This window comes from Aedes aegypti, chromosome 3, assembly GCF_002204515.2.
Source record: "Aedes aegypti strain LVP_AGWG chromosome 3, AaegL5.0 Primary Assembly, whole genome shotgun sequence".
Lineage (NCBI taxonomy): Eukaryota > Metazoa > Arthropoda > Insecta > Diptera > Culicidae > Aedes > Aedes aegypti.
In genome coordinates this window covers 347044347-347061036 of record NC_035109.1, presented here as the reverse complement: position 1 = coordinate 347061036, position 16690 = coordinate 347044347, and the positions used below count along the sequence as shown (strand labels likewise).

The 16690-nt window shown below is 37.4% G+C and overlaps 1 protein-coding gene across 3 annotated transcripts in view; it reads right to left on the bottom strand.

The window, feature by feature from the left end:
* LOC5566051 (mucin-5AC) overlaps positions 1-16690 on the bottom strand; it is a 207720-nt gene that overhangs the window by 32524 nt on the left and 158506 nt on the right. The window lies entirely within an intron of this gene.

Genomic DNA, 16690 nt, shown 5'->3' with positions numbered 1-16690 from the left:
TGGATTGGATTTGGATTGGATTTGGATTGGATTTGGATTGGATTTGGATTGGATTTGGATTGGATTTGGATTGGATTTGGATTGGATTTGGATTGGATTGGATTGGATTTGGATTGGATTTGGATTGGATTTGGATTGGATTTGGATTGGATTTGGATTGGATTTGGATTGGATTGGATTTGGATGGATTTGGATTGGATTTGGATTGGATTTGGATTGGATTTGGATTGGATTGATTGGATTTGGATTGGATTTGATTGGATTGGATTTGGATTGGATTTGGATTGGATTTGGATTGGATTTGGATTGGATTTGGATTGGATTTGGATTGGATTTGGATTGGATTTGGATTGGATTTGGATTGGATTTGGATTTGGATTTGGATTGGATTTGGATTGGATTTGGATTGGATTTGGATTGGATTTGGATTGGATTTGGATTGGATTTGGATTGGATTTGGATTGGATTTGGATTGGATTTGGATTGGATTTGGATTGGATTTGGATTGGATTTGGATTGGATTTGGATTGGATTTGGATTGGATTGGATTGGATTTGGATGGATTTGGATTGGATTTGGATTGGATTTGGATTGGATTTGGATTGGATTGGATTGGATTTGGATTGGATTTGGATTGGATTGGATTGGATTTGGATTGGATTTGGATTGGATTTGGATTGGATTTGGATTGGATTTGGATTGGATTTGGATTGGATTTGGATTGGATTTGGATTGGATTTGGATTGGATTTGGATTGGATTTGGATTGGATTGGATTTGGATTGGATTTGGATTGGATTTGGATTGGATTTGGATTGGATTTGGATTGGATTTGGATTGGATTTGGATTGGATTTGGATTGGATTTGGATTGGATTTGGATTGGATTTGGATTGGATTTGGATTGGATTTGGATTGGATTTGGATTGGATTTGGATTGGATTTGGATTGGATTTGGATTGGATTTGGATTGGATTTGGATTGGATTTGGATTGGATTTGGGATTGGATTTGGATTGGATTTGGATTGGATTTGGATTGGATTTGGATTGGATTTGGATTGGATTTGGATTGGATTTGGATTGGATTTGGATTGGATTTGGATTGGATTTGGATTGGATTTGGATTGGATTTGGATTGGATTGGATTTGGATTGGATTTGGATTGGATTTGGATTGGATTTGGATTGGATTTGGATTGGATTTGGATTGGATTTGGATTGGATTTGGATGTGGATTTGGATTGGATTTGGATTGGATTTGGATTGGATTTGGATTGGATTTGGATTGGATTTGGATTGGATTTGGATTGGATTGGATTGGATTTGGATTGGATTTGGATTGGATTTGGATTGGATTTGGATTGGATTTGGATTGGATTTGGATTGGATTTGGATTGGATTTGGATTGGATTTGGATTGGATTTGGATTGGATTTGGATTGGATTTGGATTGGATTTGGATTGGATTTGGATTGGATTTGGATTGGATTTGGATTGGATTTGGATTGGATTTGGATTGGATTTGGATTGGATTTGGATTGGATTTGGATTGGATTTGGATTGGATTTGGATTGGATTTGGATTGGATTTGGATTGGATTTGGATTGGATTTGGATTGGATTTGGATTGGATTTGGATTGGATTTGGATTGGATTTGGGGATTTGGATTGGATTTGGATTGGATTTGGATTGGATTTGGATTGGATTTGGATTGGATTTGGATTGGATTTGGATTGGATTTGGATTGGATTTGGATTGGATTTGGATTGGATTTGGATTGGATTTGGATTGGATTTGGATTGGATTTGGATTGGATTTGGATTGGATTTGGATTGGATTTGGATTGGATTTGGATTGGATTTGGATTGGATTTGGATTGGATTTGGATTGGATTTGGATTGGATTTGGATTGGATTTGGATTGGATTTGGATTGGATTTGGATTGGATTTGGATTGGATTTGGATTGGATTTGGATTGGATTTGGATTGGATTTGGATTGGATTTGGATTGGATTTGGATTGGATTTGGATTGGATTTGGATTGGATTTGGATTGGATTTGGATTGGATTTGGATTGGATTTGGATTGGATTTGGATTGGATTTGGATTGGATTTGGATTGGATTTGGATTGGATTTGGATTGGATTTGGATTGGATTTGGATTGGATTTGGATTGGATTGGATTTGGATTGGATTTGGATTGGATGTTGGATTGGATTTGGATTGGAATTTGGATTGGATTTGGATTGGGATTTGGATTGGATTGGGATTGGATTTGGATTGGATTTGGATTGGATTTGGATTGGATTTGGATTGGATTTTGGATTGGATTTGGATTGGATTTGGATTTGGATTTGGATTGGCTTTGGATTGGATTTGATTGGATTTTGGATTGGATTTGGATTGGATTTGGATTGGATTTGGATTGGATTTGATTGGATTTGGATTTGGATTTGGATTGGATTTGGATTGGATTTGGATTGGATTTGGATTGGATTTGGATTGGATTTGGATTGGATTTGGATTGGATTTTTTGGATTTGGATTGGATTTGGATTGGATTTGGATTGGATTTGGATTGGATTTGGATTGATTTGGATTGGATTTGGATTGGTCTTCTTGTCTTCTTGTCTTCTTGTCTTCTTGTTCTGTCTTTGTCTTCTTGTCTTCTTGTCTTCTTGTCTTCTTGTCTTCTTGTCTTCTTGTCTTCTTGTCTTCTTGTCTTCTTGTCTTCTTGTCTTCTTGTCTTCTTGTCTTCTTGTCTTCTTGTCTTCTTGTCTTCTTGTCTTCTTGTCTTCTTGTCTTCTTGTCTTCTTGTCTTCTTGTCTTCTTGTCTTCTTGTCTTCTTGTCTTCTTGTCTTCTTGTCTTCTTGTCTTCTTGTCTTCTTGTCTTCTTGTCTTCTTGTCTTCTTGTCTTCTTGTCTTCTTGTCTTCTTGTCTTCTTGTCTTCTTGTCTTCTTGTCTTCTTGTCTTCTTGTCTTCTTGTCTTCTTGTCTTCTTGTCTTCTTGTCTTCTTGTCTTCTTGTCTTCTTGTCTTCTTGTCTTCTTGTCTTCTTGTCTTCTTGTCTTCTTGTCTTTCTTGTCTTCTTGTCTTCTTGTCTTCTTGTCTTCTTGTCTTCTTGTCTTCTTGTCTTCTTGTCTTCTTGTCTTCTTGTCTTCTTGTCATCTTGTCTTCTTTTGTATTAATTGAATGAAAATATTCCAAGAAGTCAAACACACTAAGACCTATGGTCTCAAAAAGGTGATGATTGTCAAAGCGACGACTGCACTTATTTTTCTTCCTTTTATTCTTGTGCATGCATGGGTTCATAATATAACTGAGCACCTGTTCCAAGCTGAATTGAATTTGCCCCAAAGGTACGAACTTCCAGTTTTCCTATATGCCTCTGTTTTGTGATCGTCCACGCCATCGTACGTTTTCGTTATGACATATCAGATTGCATTGTTTTCAAATGGTCATGTTCAACGAGTTGGTGCATAGGCATACCGCTGCAGTTGTTGGTCGTGTGGTGCACCCAGATTGCATTCTCCTGTTTCTATTAAATTTGCAGCCCGGACGAGCTGCTTCTCAAAATTGTGTTTCTCTCTAGATGCATCAAATCGCTTCCGGAAAGCTATTTGATCCTATTTTGGCCATTTTTGGGGTTGGTACTATTTCAAATGGTTTAGAATAGCTTCGTTGAAATCGGAATAGGCATTTGCCGTTGCGGTCAAATTATGGTTTCACGTTGGGAATGCATTCGACCAGCAGCAAACAGGGCTGTTTTCTGATTCAGACACGAAGCATTGTGCGAACCAGACGATATAACCTCAAAGTGTAAAAAATGCTCGCAATCGTATTCGTTTTGGAGCCATCGGCATTAAAAAGCGAAAGGGAAGCGTAGAAATACTCTCGCGACCCAAAGGAGATTGTTGCTTGTTGATGGCAATTCCGTATCAGGTGGCGAAGCAACTGAAGACCCGCATATGTTGTCAGGAGATGGTCCTCGGCTCATCACTTTCAGGTCATTAGTAATTTAGTTCGCTGCTGTCAGTTAGTAGGCAGTATGCAACGTCTAGTGGCTGGCGAATCGTGATGCTCAAGTTTCAGACTGCACTCTGACTGCGCCAAAGTGAAGGTAAACGATGACCCGAGGATAGAAGAAAAATCTCAGCCCGTCAGTCCCAGGGCTGGTAGCGACTGAGTGTTTTAAAAATAGGATACCAAAGAGACCAGATAAAGATCAAACCGGAACCAAACAATTAAACCGAAAAAAAGATAAGAGTTTACATTAGAAATTTTCAGCTTTTAGAGGCGAATTCTGAAGAAATTCTACTGGATGGATGGATAAATTTCTTAAATATTCTGGTATAAATATCTGGAGAAATCAGTGGAGTTACCAGCCCTGAACTCCTCATATGGGGGATGCGATGCAAAGTGACAGATGTTTGCATACCGACGTTGTGTGGAGTGATTATGAAGAGTAGGTATGTATGAATCTTCGAGATGTACCTTAGTCAACAAATGTGGGCCTATTCAACATTCAACTGGTGCAATTATGAGTCGTGGTCGATCGCTCACCGGTGGCGTTTTCTGTTGTGCAACATTATTGTTAGAAGGTCGTGATCTTAAGATCGCATTTATTAGCATGCTGATGAGTGATGATTGTTGGGTCTTAGTCGCTACTGGTGTTGGGTTTGCCAGCGAACCCAACAAAGCATCAAGTTGAGATGAAACAATCTTCATATGATCAATGCATCAGGATTAACTTTTGAACTTCTTCTTTGTGTCACAACGTTTTAGTTAAGTATGAAAAGACGGTAATAGACTCAGTATAGTCCACTAGTCAGTTCAAATCTGCACGCAAAGCTGTACACATCAATAATTTTTCAAAGCTTCTGAACATTCTATCTGTCTCTTGTGCAGGAATAAACTGCACAGCAAAAATCAAATTTGCAACATTTTGTCCTGAAAACATATGCTTATTGAAGCAGTCAAATAATGGTCATTACAATGCACTCCTAATGAATGAACTTGAAAATGATATGACAAAAGAAAATGGTGTAATTTTGATTTTACTAGGTGTATCTTTACAAAAATATATTCTGAAATAAATACTAGTTTTGCTGGCAAGATCTTTAGTATCTTTACTCTAGTTTCCCATTGTCTAATGTGTAGGACTTAATTTTACTGCCAAATTGACCATTTTTCAGATACAAGGAATCCTTAAGCATCGAATAAAACTACTAATTGAATGAACCCTTTTGCACTGATTCTCATCCCGACCAGACATTTGCTTCCGAATTCATCGTGTACAACCAGCATTTTAATGAGCTTCCGCCTCTAAACGGTACACCATGTTGAGATTGCAATCATGCTTGAGGAATTGGACGACATGCTACCTCTTTTGTACCAACTTAGGAAGCATGCGCTCCCCTCTCTCCAGCAAAGCGTTGCGTTGCAATAGAGAGGCCTTGAGCTCAAGTCAACGTACAAGTGCATAAATCATTGATCATCTCTCTCCCGGTAAAGCAAACATTTGCTAGCTGCGAAAGCTAACAGGCGACACGAGCCCGAGATTGAAATTGGTATTTTCCAAAACGAACGCCGTCATTCTCGTTGGTTGGTAGGTTGATGGTCGTAGGATAAAATGGTTCAAAATGCCGCTTTAAGGATTTGTGTCGTTTTCTCGAAATGAGATCCACATTTTGAGGCCATTCGAAGTGCTTACAATAATTATGTCATATTTGCTAGCTACAACCTCGAAAACAGTGTCCAAATTTGTGCTATAGTGAAATTTTGTTTTTGGCAACATGATCATGATTTTTAGTTGCCAAAAACGGAATGTTGCAATAATCAGTACTTTTTTCTGATATTGTTTTGCAGAAATGAGTTTCTTGAAATTTCACTAGGATGTTATTGAACTTATTGAACCGTATGATGATCAGACTTCAGAAAGGCTACTTCACTGTAAATAAATGTACACTAGAGAGATTCAAAATTTGAAAATGTTTGAGAATCCAATCTCCCATATGTCCCTTACCATCCTTACCATAAAAATAGTGTTCTGTGAAATTTTCAGCATTCTAGGTGGTGATTCAAAGGTGGCCCAAAGACAAAGTTTATATGGAAATTACTATGGAGGAATTTTGAGTTATGTTCCAAACACGCTAGTATTGATATGTAAGTACAAACTTATTATCCCATATTAAAAACTAATTCTACAAACCATAATAAAGTAATTTGCTGAAGAGAGAAAATCAATCCGACGGATAACAGAAGAGATATTCATGATTTTGTTTGCTATTATTTACCTTAATATGGAATTATAGCCCTGCAAACATGTACAAAAATCCCAAACAAAATTAGCTCAAAAGGGATTTGTTTCTTCAGCAACATCCTCCATTAAGGTTTGAAAAATGAGTTTTCAAAATAGGATGATAAGTTTCTACTTACATTACAGTGCTAACGTGTTTGGAATATTTATCAAAATTTCTCCACAGTAATTTTCATATAAACCTACAATGTCTTTGGGCCACCTTTAAATCACCACCTAGAAAGCTGAAAATTTCACAGAACGCTATTTTTATGGTAAGGATGGTAAGAAGAAGATGGGAGATTGGATTTTAAAACATTTTTAAAATTTGAATCGCCCTAATGTACACGTAGTGATGTTTTGTAACAGATGTTTCATCTAGTTTTCAACATATAAATGGTTTCAGTGATGCTTTGCTAATTTTATTTGCATAATTGTAAAGTATAGTTCAAGAAAAATCAATAATCGAGTAAGTGGCCTGAACAGTAGCGTGGAAAACCAATCAAACACTGAAGGAACTTCTGAATGAAATCCCGGAGGAATTTGAATAAGATTGGTGGAGAAATATGTTAACCTAATACAGATATAATTAATCAACCAGCAGAATTATGGAAAATAATAAGTATTTAAGCAGGAAATGTTAACAGAATTGTGGAGGAAAAATTTAAAAAAAAAATACGCCATATAATTCATTCAACAACGTTTTGAAAGAGATCGTTTCACAACCGTTGCAAGAATTGCTGAACATTTTTCCAAAGGTGTACTTGAAAGGATGATTCACATGAGAGTTTTGGACTGGCAAAATTGAGAAACCTTTACCGTAAGGACGCCATTCACCGCTCATTTAACAGCATTTCAACATATTGAATTCTGTCAAAAATCGTTTTTCATAATTTTTCAAAGCTTTTTTCACTAGACGCAAAATAAAACAATTATTTTTGTAGAACAAAGGTAGAAATATGAAAAATGTATAATGGTACCGAATATATATGATAATGATATAGGTTTAGGGCGCCATTCACCGCTCATCCTAAGTATGGGGCCCCATAAGAAGCACTAAGTAGAATTAATTTACTTCCATTTGCTGGCAGTTATCTTTGTACTATAATACGACAACATAATAAACCATAGCAGCTAAGAAGCATTTTTAGATCTCCCATAATAAAATCATTGATGAACTGACGTTAACCACCTGAAATAGCATAAAATTATTTATAATCAAAAATATATAATATAAAACCAGTTTAGTTTCATTCTAATACAATCCATTTTGATATTCTTATACATGTTAATAACTTCTATTGTTTAGTTTTTTCAAAATAATTCTATGAGTGGTGAATGGAGCATGAGCGTTGAATGAAAATATTTGAAAAGATCACTGCAGGTGAAATATCTAGAACGTGTATTCTTGAAGCGATGGGTGCGCTTACCCCATTATTTAGCATTTATATGGGAACCAAAGACATGTCCGGTCGTTTATTTTTGTTTAATGCCGAGTCATCAATTATCTGGCATAGACGCATCGATCTTACAGATGTGATCCAACGACTATCCTGTACCGGACTTCAGAGCAACAGGAGCCACCCTTTAGTGCTGAAACCCAAGTAATTCAACTTGTTACATAACAGTTTAAAATTCACAATTTATACATGTTCGGTTGTGTTTTTCTAGTATTCCTGACTTAAAACTAATCACTTGTAGAGCTGAAAAAGCGCAAAACATGGCGGCTTGTATAACATCATAGAACTAAGATCTTGTTCAATCGACGACCAGTAAGCGTACTCCCAACATAATAGAAGTGATGATTATATATAAAATAGTAATTAGTCATCATTAAGTTTTCTGACAGCAAAAAATACTAACATGAAACTTCTATATTTCAACTACATGCATATGTTGTAATCGAGTGCATTGCAAGTGGAATAACATTGAAATAGTAGTTTACGGAACAAGTTGCAGAATGATGATTTTTACAGCACGAGTCGTAAATTTATCCTACGAGGCTTGCCGAGTATGATAATTACGACGAGTGCTGTAAAAATCGAGTTATGCAACGAGTTACGTACAACATTTTTTGCAATTTTGTAGAAGGTCACTTGAGGGTGTCTGAAATTAGATCGGAATGCATTCACCATTATTTTACAATTTCTGAAAAATTGTTATGTTATTATCAGTGCTGGGAATGGTAATAGTACAGGTCGGACTCGATTATCCGGAGACTCGATTATCCGGGGACTCGATTATCCGGGATTCGATTATCCGGAATTTTAGACTCGATTATCCGGAATTTGTTTTTTTATGTTCTTGTTTTAAAATTTTTATGCATAAATCTGAGATAATTGGTATTGCACTATATAATATGAATGGTTTTGCAGTTTTGAAGGTATTTGAGAAAAGGGGGATTTGAAAAAGTGTTTTTTTTGTGTATGCTGGTCAAAAACATTTTTTTCTTGTGAAGACCCCTACTGTTCCTAGAAATAATTTCTGGCTACGCCACCGCATCATATAAATAAAACAATGAAAAAAGATAATATTTAAGTTCTTTTATCGAAGATTTCAATTTTTTTCTTAGTGATTCGATTATCCGGAAAATTCGATTATCCGGAGTGAAAAAAAAAATCGATACTCCGGATAATCGAGTCCGACCTGTAGTAGGCTTGAATTTCGCGAAAACCACGTTGCTTCCCCAGTACAGTAGTTCAAAAACGTGAATCTCATCAAGTAGCCTATGTTGGGTGCATGAATTTTCTAAATCGTTAGTGTCATTGAAGGTTCTAAATGCGGGAAATGCAGCGGGAAACAGAACATTTTTCTACAGTAATTTTGGGTTGCCCTTAGCAACAGGTTTTTGGCAATTTTCAAGGCTCTTTGCCTACAGCAGCGATAGGCATGAGTTTCACCGGCTTCGCTTACTGCGATTGGCTTTGTTTGGCTACTGTAGAATGAATTTCAGATTTTTTCCCAACCCTGGTTATGATTCATTACGCAACTCGAAACAGTTGCGTAATGAGAAAGCGTTGCGTAATGAATCATTACAGCTCATATTACATATGTTTTGTTTTGTTCTGCTTTTCCCTTAGGCGTTACATATTTTGACGGTCAAATGCAACGTTACTGAAGGTATATCATTAAAGCAGCAAGTTCAAAACCTGCTCTAAAGGAGCACTAAAGGCAGATATATGTTGAATGAGCATTAATCTCGTTGCCGTTTAGAGGCATATAATGCAGCATGCCTTACACATCATACTTATTCTGGTGCTTTGTGGTAACAAGGGTCGTTTAATTACGACGATCAATATTTTGAGTTTGTATACCAAATTGAATTCAATGTGTCCTACTTAACTGTGTTACTATGTAATTGAGTTTAATAGTCTTTTTTCATTTTATTTCTTCTCAACCTTCAATTTTATCGCAACCATTACTTTAGATTTGTTCAAAATCATAAATTATACTATCGTGAGGAGACCGACTAACCTATAAGGTAAAAAATATGTGTATTTGTAAATGATTGGTCTGAACTGCCACTTTTTGAAGTCGATCTTGCCCCTGGGTATTTAAATTGCTTTTGAATGTAAGTGCTCGTGTTTTCTGAAGACAACCTGTACCAAATCTATAAAGCAGTAGTTTTTATTGTTTAGCTACTTGCAGACTTATGGAGTTGTGTTTGATCCTTCGACCTTGACGCTTGCTCCTGCGGGGGCCGGCGATGAGGGCAGGACCAAACATGTCGCGCGTCGGTCGAGTGACAGTGAAAAAGTGCCGCTTTCGATTAGTTCTTTTTGATCTTTCGACGTTGACGCTTGCTCCTGGGCAGTGCGTTAAGAAAGTCCGAGCAGTCGTCAGTTGTTTTCCCTCACGGGTCGTGCGCCTATTTTCTCGGAGTGCTTTTATATAGCCGAGCAAACGAGTGAAGCTGAAAGAGGATTGTTGCTGCTCGAGGATGACGGATCAATTGGTGAGCTCGTTTCATGCTACTGTTTCTAATCTATAAAATATGTATGACTGCAGCATTAATCGTTACAACGGTGAGACGTAAATATGATTTTTTTTAAATATGAATGGTTCGTCACTGTGAGTGTCGGCATAAACTCTGATTCATAAATTATTTATGTCTTATTTTTTTTTATTCAATATACCTTCTTCTTTTTACCTTTATTTTTGTAATTAAAAAAAACTTTGAATGGTTCGACACTTCAAGTGTAGACTTCCGAAAGGTTCACTTTATTCAACAAACTTGAAAGGCTCGTCACCTCAAGTGTCGGCATAATTTTTCTCTTTATAGATATTGTTCATATCAAATGAAAATATTATAGTTACATATAAGCATGTTTATATCTCACAAATAATTATTTATCATGGTCTAATCGCTTACCAAAGTGAATCCTGTGACCCAACGATCCTTCCCATTAACAAATATCCCTCCCAGTAACCTTTGTGGAGATGCAGAGACAAACACGGTCTCCAAATAGCAAAGGTTACACACTAACATTCCTTCCCCCAATCCCACCTGACTGCAAGGACGTGGCCGGCGCCGTTATTGACCATGTATAAATAGAGGCACTGAATTATGCACACTGAAGAAGATTATGGCCAATCCCAGCCGAACTTCTAGTTGATTCTTTGTGCATTTTCACTGACTTCGGTCAATCACGGAATAGCAACCATTGATATGTGTAGTCAGTCTAAGCTAAGCTAAGCTAAGCTTTAGCTACTTGCAGACTCATGTGCGCTCGTTACTCAGTGTGAATGCCTGAGAGGGGGTGTTGGAAATCCAGTAGAGATGCATGCATATAATTTAATGAATGTTTGCAAATAGATGAACATCTTCCATAGTAAAAAAAAGTATGTATGGGAACCCTACTAGTTCGGAGAATTTAACAGAATGTCGAATCCGAGATACGTTCGGCGTGAAACTAGGGAAGTATGAAACAAGATGAAACTGAAAAATGTAATGGAAAATGTATTGAAAAATGTTGCCAAAAATATATTAATTCAGTAGCCAAAAACGAAGGGTGCCAAAAATGGAGCATGCCTTAAACGGAAATCCACTCAATTTTTAATCAATTGCGTAGAATCGCTTATTTGTTAATAAAATCATCTGAAAAGCTTACGACTTAGAATAAAGTGACAAATTGATGAATTTCACCGGGAAACTCAAGTTTAAGTTCAAGCCCATTGTCGGCAACTCTTGGATAAACACCTTTGACGATCGTTTGGCAAAGATTACAAATTGAAACGTTCTACGATTTGATTCAATGAGTCGAGCCATTAAACCCCATCAGTGCGTATTGAGCCATGTCCCCCTACTTCTGCGCTGCCAAACGTGGGCCTACCATTCCGACCGACATGTTCCCGGGAGTGTGGTTATTTGGTTTTCGCATCAGTGCACTTCAGTGGCAACGGTCTAACGTCGTGTCGTGCCCGGCTGTTTACGGCACTTTGGGGACCACCTAGGCCAGACACGGTCTATGCGAATGTCTCTTGCAAGGATAAGCCAGCTTCCCGTGTCAGCTATGAAGCCGCAATAACTCCGGCACGAGGTTGCATTCGCACTACATCTAGGTACGAGCCTACCAGCCAGCCAGGGGTTGTCTTATTTAGATTAATCCCTCGGCTGAACAACACCACAACAAATAGAAACGGGCCTCTGCAACGGGGATGCGTTCCGATGGATGAATTGCACCTGCTCATGTTGTAGATGGTAACAAATGATGTTAGCTGGGGTTCTTGATCTGGAACATTAAGCGTTGGGATTAATGCGGGCGTTTTGAGAGCCTTCCAAATTTCTTGATTTGTGATACACACTTGACGTATTCACATTTAAAAGCGTTTATGTTTCGATTCAACTGTTGAATGAATGTTTCTCATAGAATTACTGCGATTACTGAGAAATATTTTCAATTTTATCAGAATTCAAGATACTTTCAAGTGTTACGTTCACAAAGTCTGCAAAGTTACATTCAAGTGTTCAAAGAAGATGTGGCGATGGTCAGATAATAATTCCTCATCTGATACATGCCCATTCATCAAATCGTGGCTGATTATGTTCGTTATGTCCACCACTTCATCTCTAGCAGACACTATGAAAGTTGGGCGATTGCGGATAAATAAGTTTAACAACGATTTCGTTATCACCGTTACCTAGATAGAAGATCCCCTTACGAAGTTTAGGTTCTTAATACTCTTGTTTATGGTCTGTAAAATTTTGCATAATTCCGCAAAACATGATCATTGCTGTTCTTTCATGCTGAAGATTGTTCTGAGCTATCCTGGCCATAGTCATTATCTTAAGTAAGCAGGATTAAGCTTTTTTCAATCTTAGAACGAAAAAGACCAGCAACGAAAATTATACTAAACTTAAATCACTTCTTCTTCTTCTGGTCATGAAGTGTCAAAAACACCCACTAATAAATGGCACAGCATATTTGCTTACGCCAGTCGGTTTTTTAAACTTAAATCACTATCGCATCAAAATCAACTAAATTGAGTTACAGTTCAATAATATAAACCTCCCTAGTCTATTCAATTTTCACGCCAATCTCTAGGCTACAGTTCGCACATAATTCGATTCTAAGCACCTGTGAAAGCTTACATAACCGTGGCCCCGAAGTCAGCGAAAGTCCCATTTAAGCCGACAGCCAACATCCAAATAATGTCTATGCTTAGTGGCACTCATAGGTATTATCAAATTTCAATTTAAGGAAATTATCTCCAGCTAATTTATGCCCTCGGCCGACCGTGCCCTACAATACAACCTGTGCTCCTTAGACCTATGCCCGTCTAGGCCCTACATCCATTCTTCCCCGTGAGTTTGTAGGAAGGAGCCTATGTGCGAATGGTAACTGCCGTTTCACCTCTTCTAATTCACTTGCTTCATTATATGGTTGTTCCTCGTGAGACCTATTATTTTCATTTTCAGCATCCACCAACAGTGTTAGTATGCTGCAGCGCGTGCTGGAACAGTTAGAAACCTCGGTATTCATCCGTATCTATCGTCGCACAGTGGGCAAATCTGACCCGAAATCGTATTTTTTACGGATAGGAAATAGTAATCACCCTTCATAATTAAATGTTGTGCCACAAGAAGGTTGGATTTCCACAAAAAATGATTTTTTGCCAATAAAAGTACTATTTTTCTCAAAACAGTTTTTGTTACGAAAATTATAAAAGCAGATTCTAAATCAGCTTGTCCGAATCTAGTAAAACTATTGCAAATGGTCGAAGTGCGCAAAAAAGTATCAATGTTGTGAAAGGGTCTGAATATGCTTAATTGATCAAAATTGTAAATTGAAAAAAGTCGGAAAATCGATTCCTCGTGATTTCTTCATAGAAATAGGTCAAAACCAAAATCTTCTTAATTTTGTAGGGTCCATTTTTGCCCACTGTACGTCTTTACACCCAATCGCACAGCCTTAACAAACGGTTGGCCTGGAGACAAACGAAAGGTGCACATAATTGCCATATTATTACGATTTATGTAGCATATGATTACCCGCTGCATTCCTTCTCCTTCCCTGCTCCAGAATGAACCGCGTGGGAGAAATTCCCGACCACCGCGCGCTATTCAACAGTCATTAGAGCCGCGAACATGAGTTCCGGATCAAATTCTTCCGGCAAAGTCACCCGCAATCAAAAATTCGCACAGCGTGGAAATTTTCAAGCCTCATTAGAGCCTGAAATTCATAAAATCGAAAAAACTCCGGCTCTTCCGATCGATAAACGATTGTTTATCCACTAATGAGTCTTGGCTGTTGCGTCGATGCCGTTGGCGTTTTGCCAGGCGAAGAATTGGCAAATTTTCAGATGATGTTGATTAATGGAATCGAGAAACACCGTGCCTATAATTCAGCTTTTAATTGTTCTGCAAATAAGATTGGGTGTTTGGCATTTTAACAACAACTAAACGCTTCTATCAATACCAGACGAAAGGCGCACCAAATCAATCAATGTATCGAATGATTTGCGTAATGGCGTTCCTTGTGATGAAGTTTCAATCAACAGGGAGCAACATATTGTTGATGTTTTAGGTTTGCCAAGCATAGAACCAACATCCAACGATGCTCCTAGGAGATAAGAATATCAGAAGGGCTTGGAATTAGCATAGTGATAAAATAAGCACAGACAAACAGACATAACACTTTCGGAATTTCCACCGACCACTCATTTAGCGATAATTTGAAATTCGCCATGTTACAAATCTCACAACCAGAGTTTTTCTTAGCGATTGGCGTTTTACACTATCGCCATCTGCCGGTCTTGTTGCACGAAACACCTTTTCGTTCAACATGCTGACCAGATGAAATAAGTAATTTCTGATTCTATACCATTTTTTAAAGCAAAGTAATATGAGAACCATGAAAAGAATGGGCAAATTTCTAAGAATACTTTATGAATAGTCTCTAGATTGTCGAAGATTAGTTTTCCGACGTTCATGCCAGCCTCGAATTGTATAAAAAAATCATCAAAGTCGGTAATATTTCATTGATGTTCCAATGCTTAATTGCATCCTTGTTTTTCATGTTGAATAAAACTATTTAAAAATTTAATAATTAAGCAACAGACAACATGCTTCTAGTTTTATTAATAAATATTTAAAAAAATATATAATAATGATATTATCCAACATATTTTTAGTTATTTTTATATATATCGAGGTTTTTTAATAGATCGAAATTTTCAACAGCTAGGATTTTTTTTCAAACAATCTGATTCCAAGCTTAGTTAAGTCTATTTATACATCATGTAGACCAATTCGCTAGATCTTATATCCCTTTGAAAGGTTTCCAACTGTAGACTTACTTCAAGACTAAATAATCTCAATACATTTTAGTCCTCTACACCATTTTTGAGCAGCAGGTGCGAAAGTTTTTGCCCGGTGCATTTTTGAGTTATTCTGGTATTATTATTATATTTGTCCCGCTGTCTACATTTTCATTGGATAATTGCCCTTCTTCCATACATAGGCTGTTCTTTCGAGTTATGCTGTTTGAACAATTAATTATGTTCAAACTGATGAATAAACCCATCAACATACATTCCTGTTATAGCTATTGCCATTTTCGTAATGAATCACCCTTCTTTTAGAAGTTTGCCGTTCTTCCGAAATATACCGACAGAAACATTTTTGACGAGAAGACTCATCAAAAAATTTCTCTTCTTTCAAACTAAGGTTATTCTATTGATTAATTGGATTATATCAGGGCTGCGAATGGTAAAAGTAGTAAGCTTGAAAGTCGCGAAACTCAAGTGGCACTTCTCACTACAGTAGTTTGAAAACGTGTATCTCACAAAGTAGCCTATTTTGGGTTCATGAATTTTCTATATCATTAGTGTCATCGAAGACTGTAAATGGGGGAAATATGCTTCGGAAAATAGAACATTTTCCTACCGAAGTTTTGGGTTGCCTTTAGCAACGGGTGTTTTACTACATTCTAGGCTTCACTGACTTCGATTAACTCTGCTTGGTTGTGTGAATTTCATGATTTTTTGCAACCCTGGATTATACACAAATTATGTCACGCACATTTTTAACATATTGGACCAACTCCCTTCTTGTCAATTTTATAAGGCTTGTGACGCTTCCTTTAACTTCTTCCGCATCTTTGCAATGAAACACTAGCTTCAATTTTATGCTGTGATAGTGTTCCAATTGATATCATCTCCTTCTTTTTTTTTTCTTTCTGGCATGACGTTTCATGCATGCTTCTCGACTCTATGTTCATATTAGCACTCCCAAAGTTAATAACTGAAAATATTCTTCACCAATTGACAAATGAATTCTATGCCATCAAAAGTAGAAGCATATTTCATTCCTAAAAATCCTCGACCGGCGGGATTGGAACCTGCGATATTAGCTGGGGCCTTGTTGAACAGCTGCTCGTTAATCGCTACGAATATTGGGGTTCCACGAAAGTTTATTTTTTGTGCACTCCGGGAAGTGGCATTCCGGGAAATGGGTTTCCGGGAAACGGGTCATTCCGGGAAATGATTTCCGGGAGATGGCACTCCGGAAAATGGTTTTCCGGGAAATGTCATAGAATCAATTTGCTCATTTATTTGTCAAAAAACAGACCGTTATCTTAAATAGAATTTTTGCTATGGTTTCAGTTCACCTTCTTTCTCTTATGTGTGACATTACTTCTTCCATGTGACAAAACATGTGTCTCTACCAACTATTTCATATGGTTTTCATCATAACTGTTTATCGTGTGCTTTTTGCCTTTCTCGTACACTAAAGTACAGTGAAGAACAAAACTCCTGAGTTGGAAATATATTAAATATTAAAAATGAACAACCCAGATTTAGAACTTTACCATATAATTCCACTAGAGCAGGGCTGCCCAACGTACGACCCGCGGGCCGCATTCGGCCCGCGACGTCAATTTGTGCGGCCCGCGA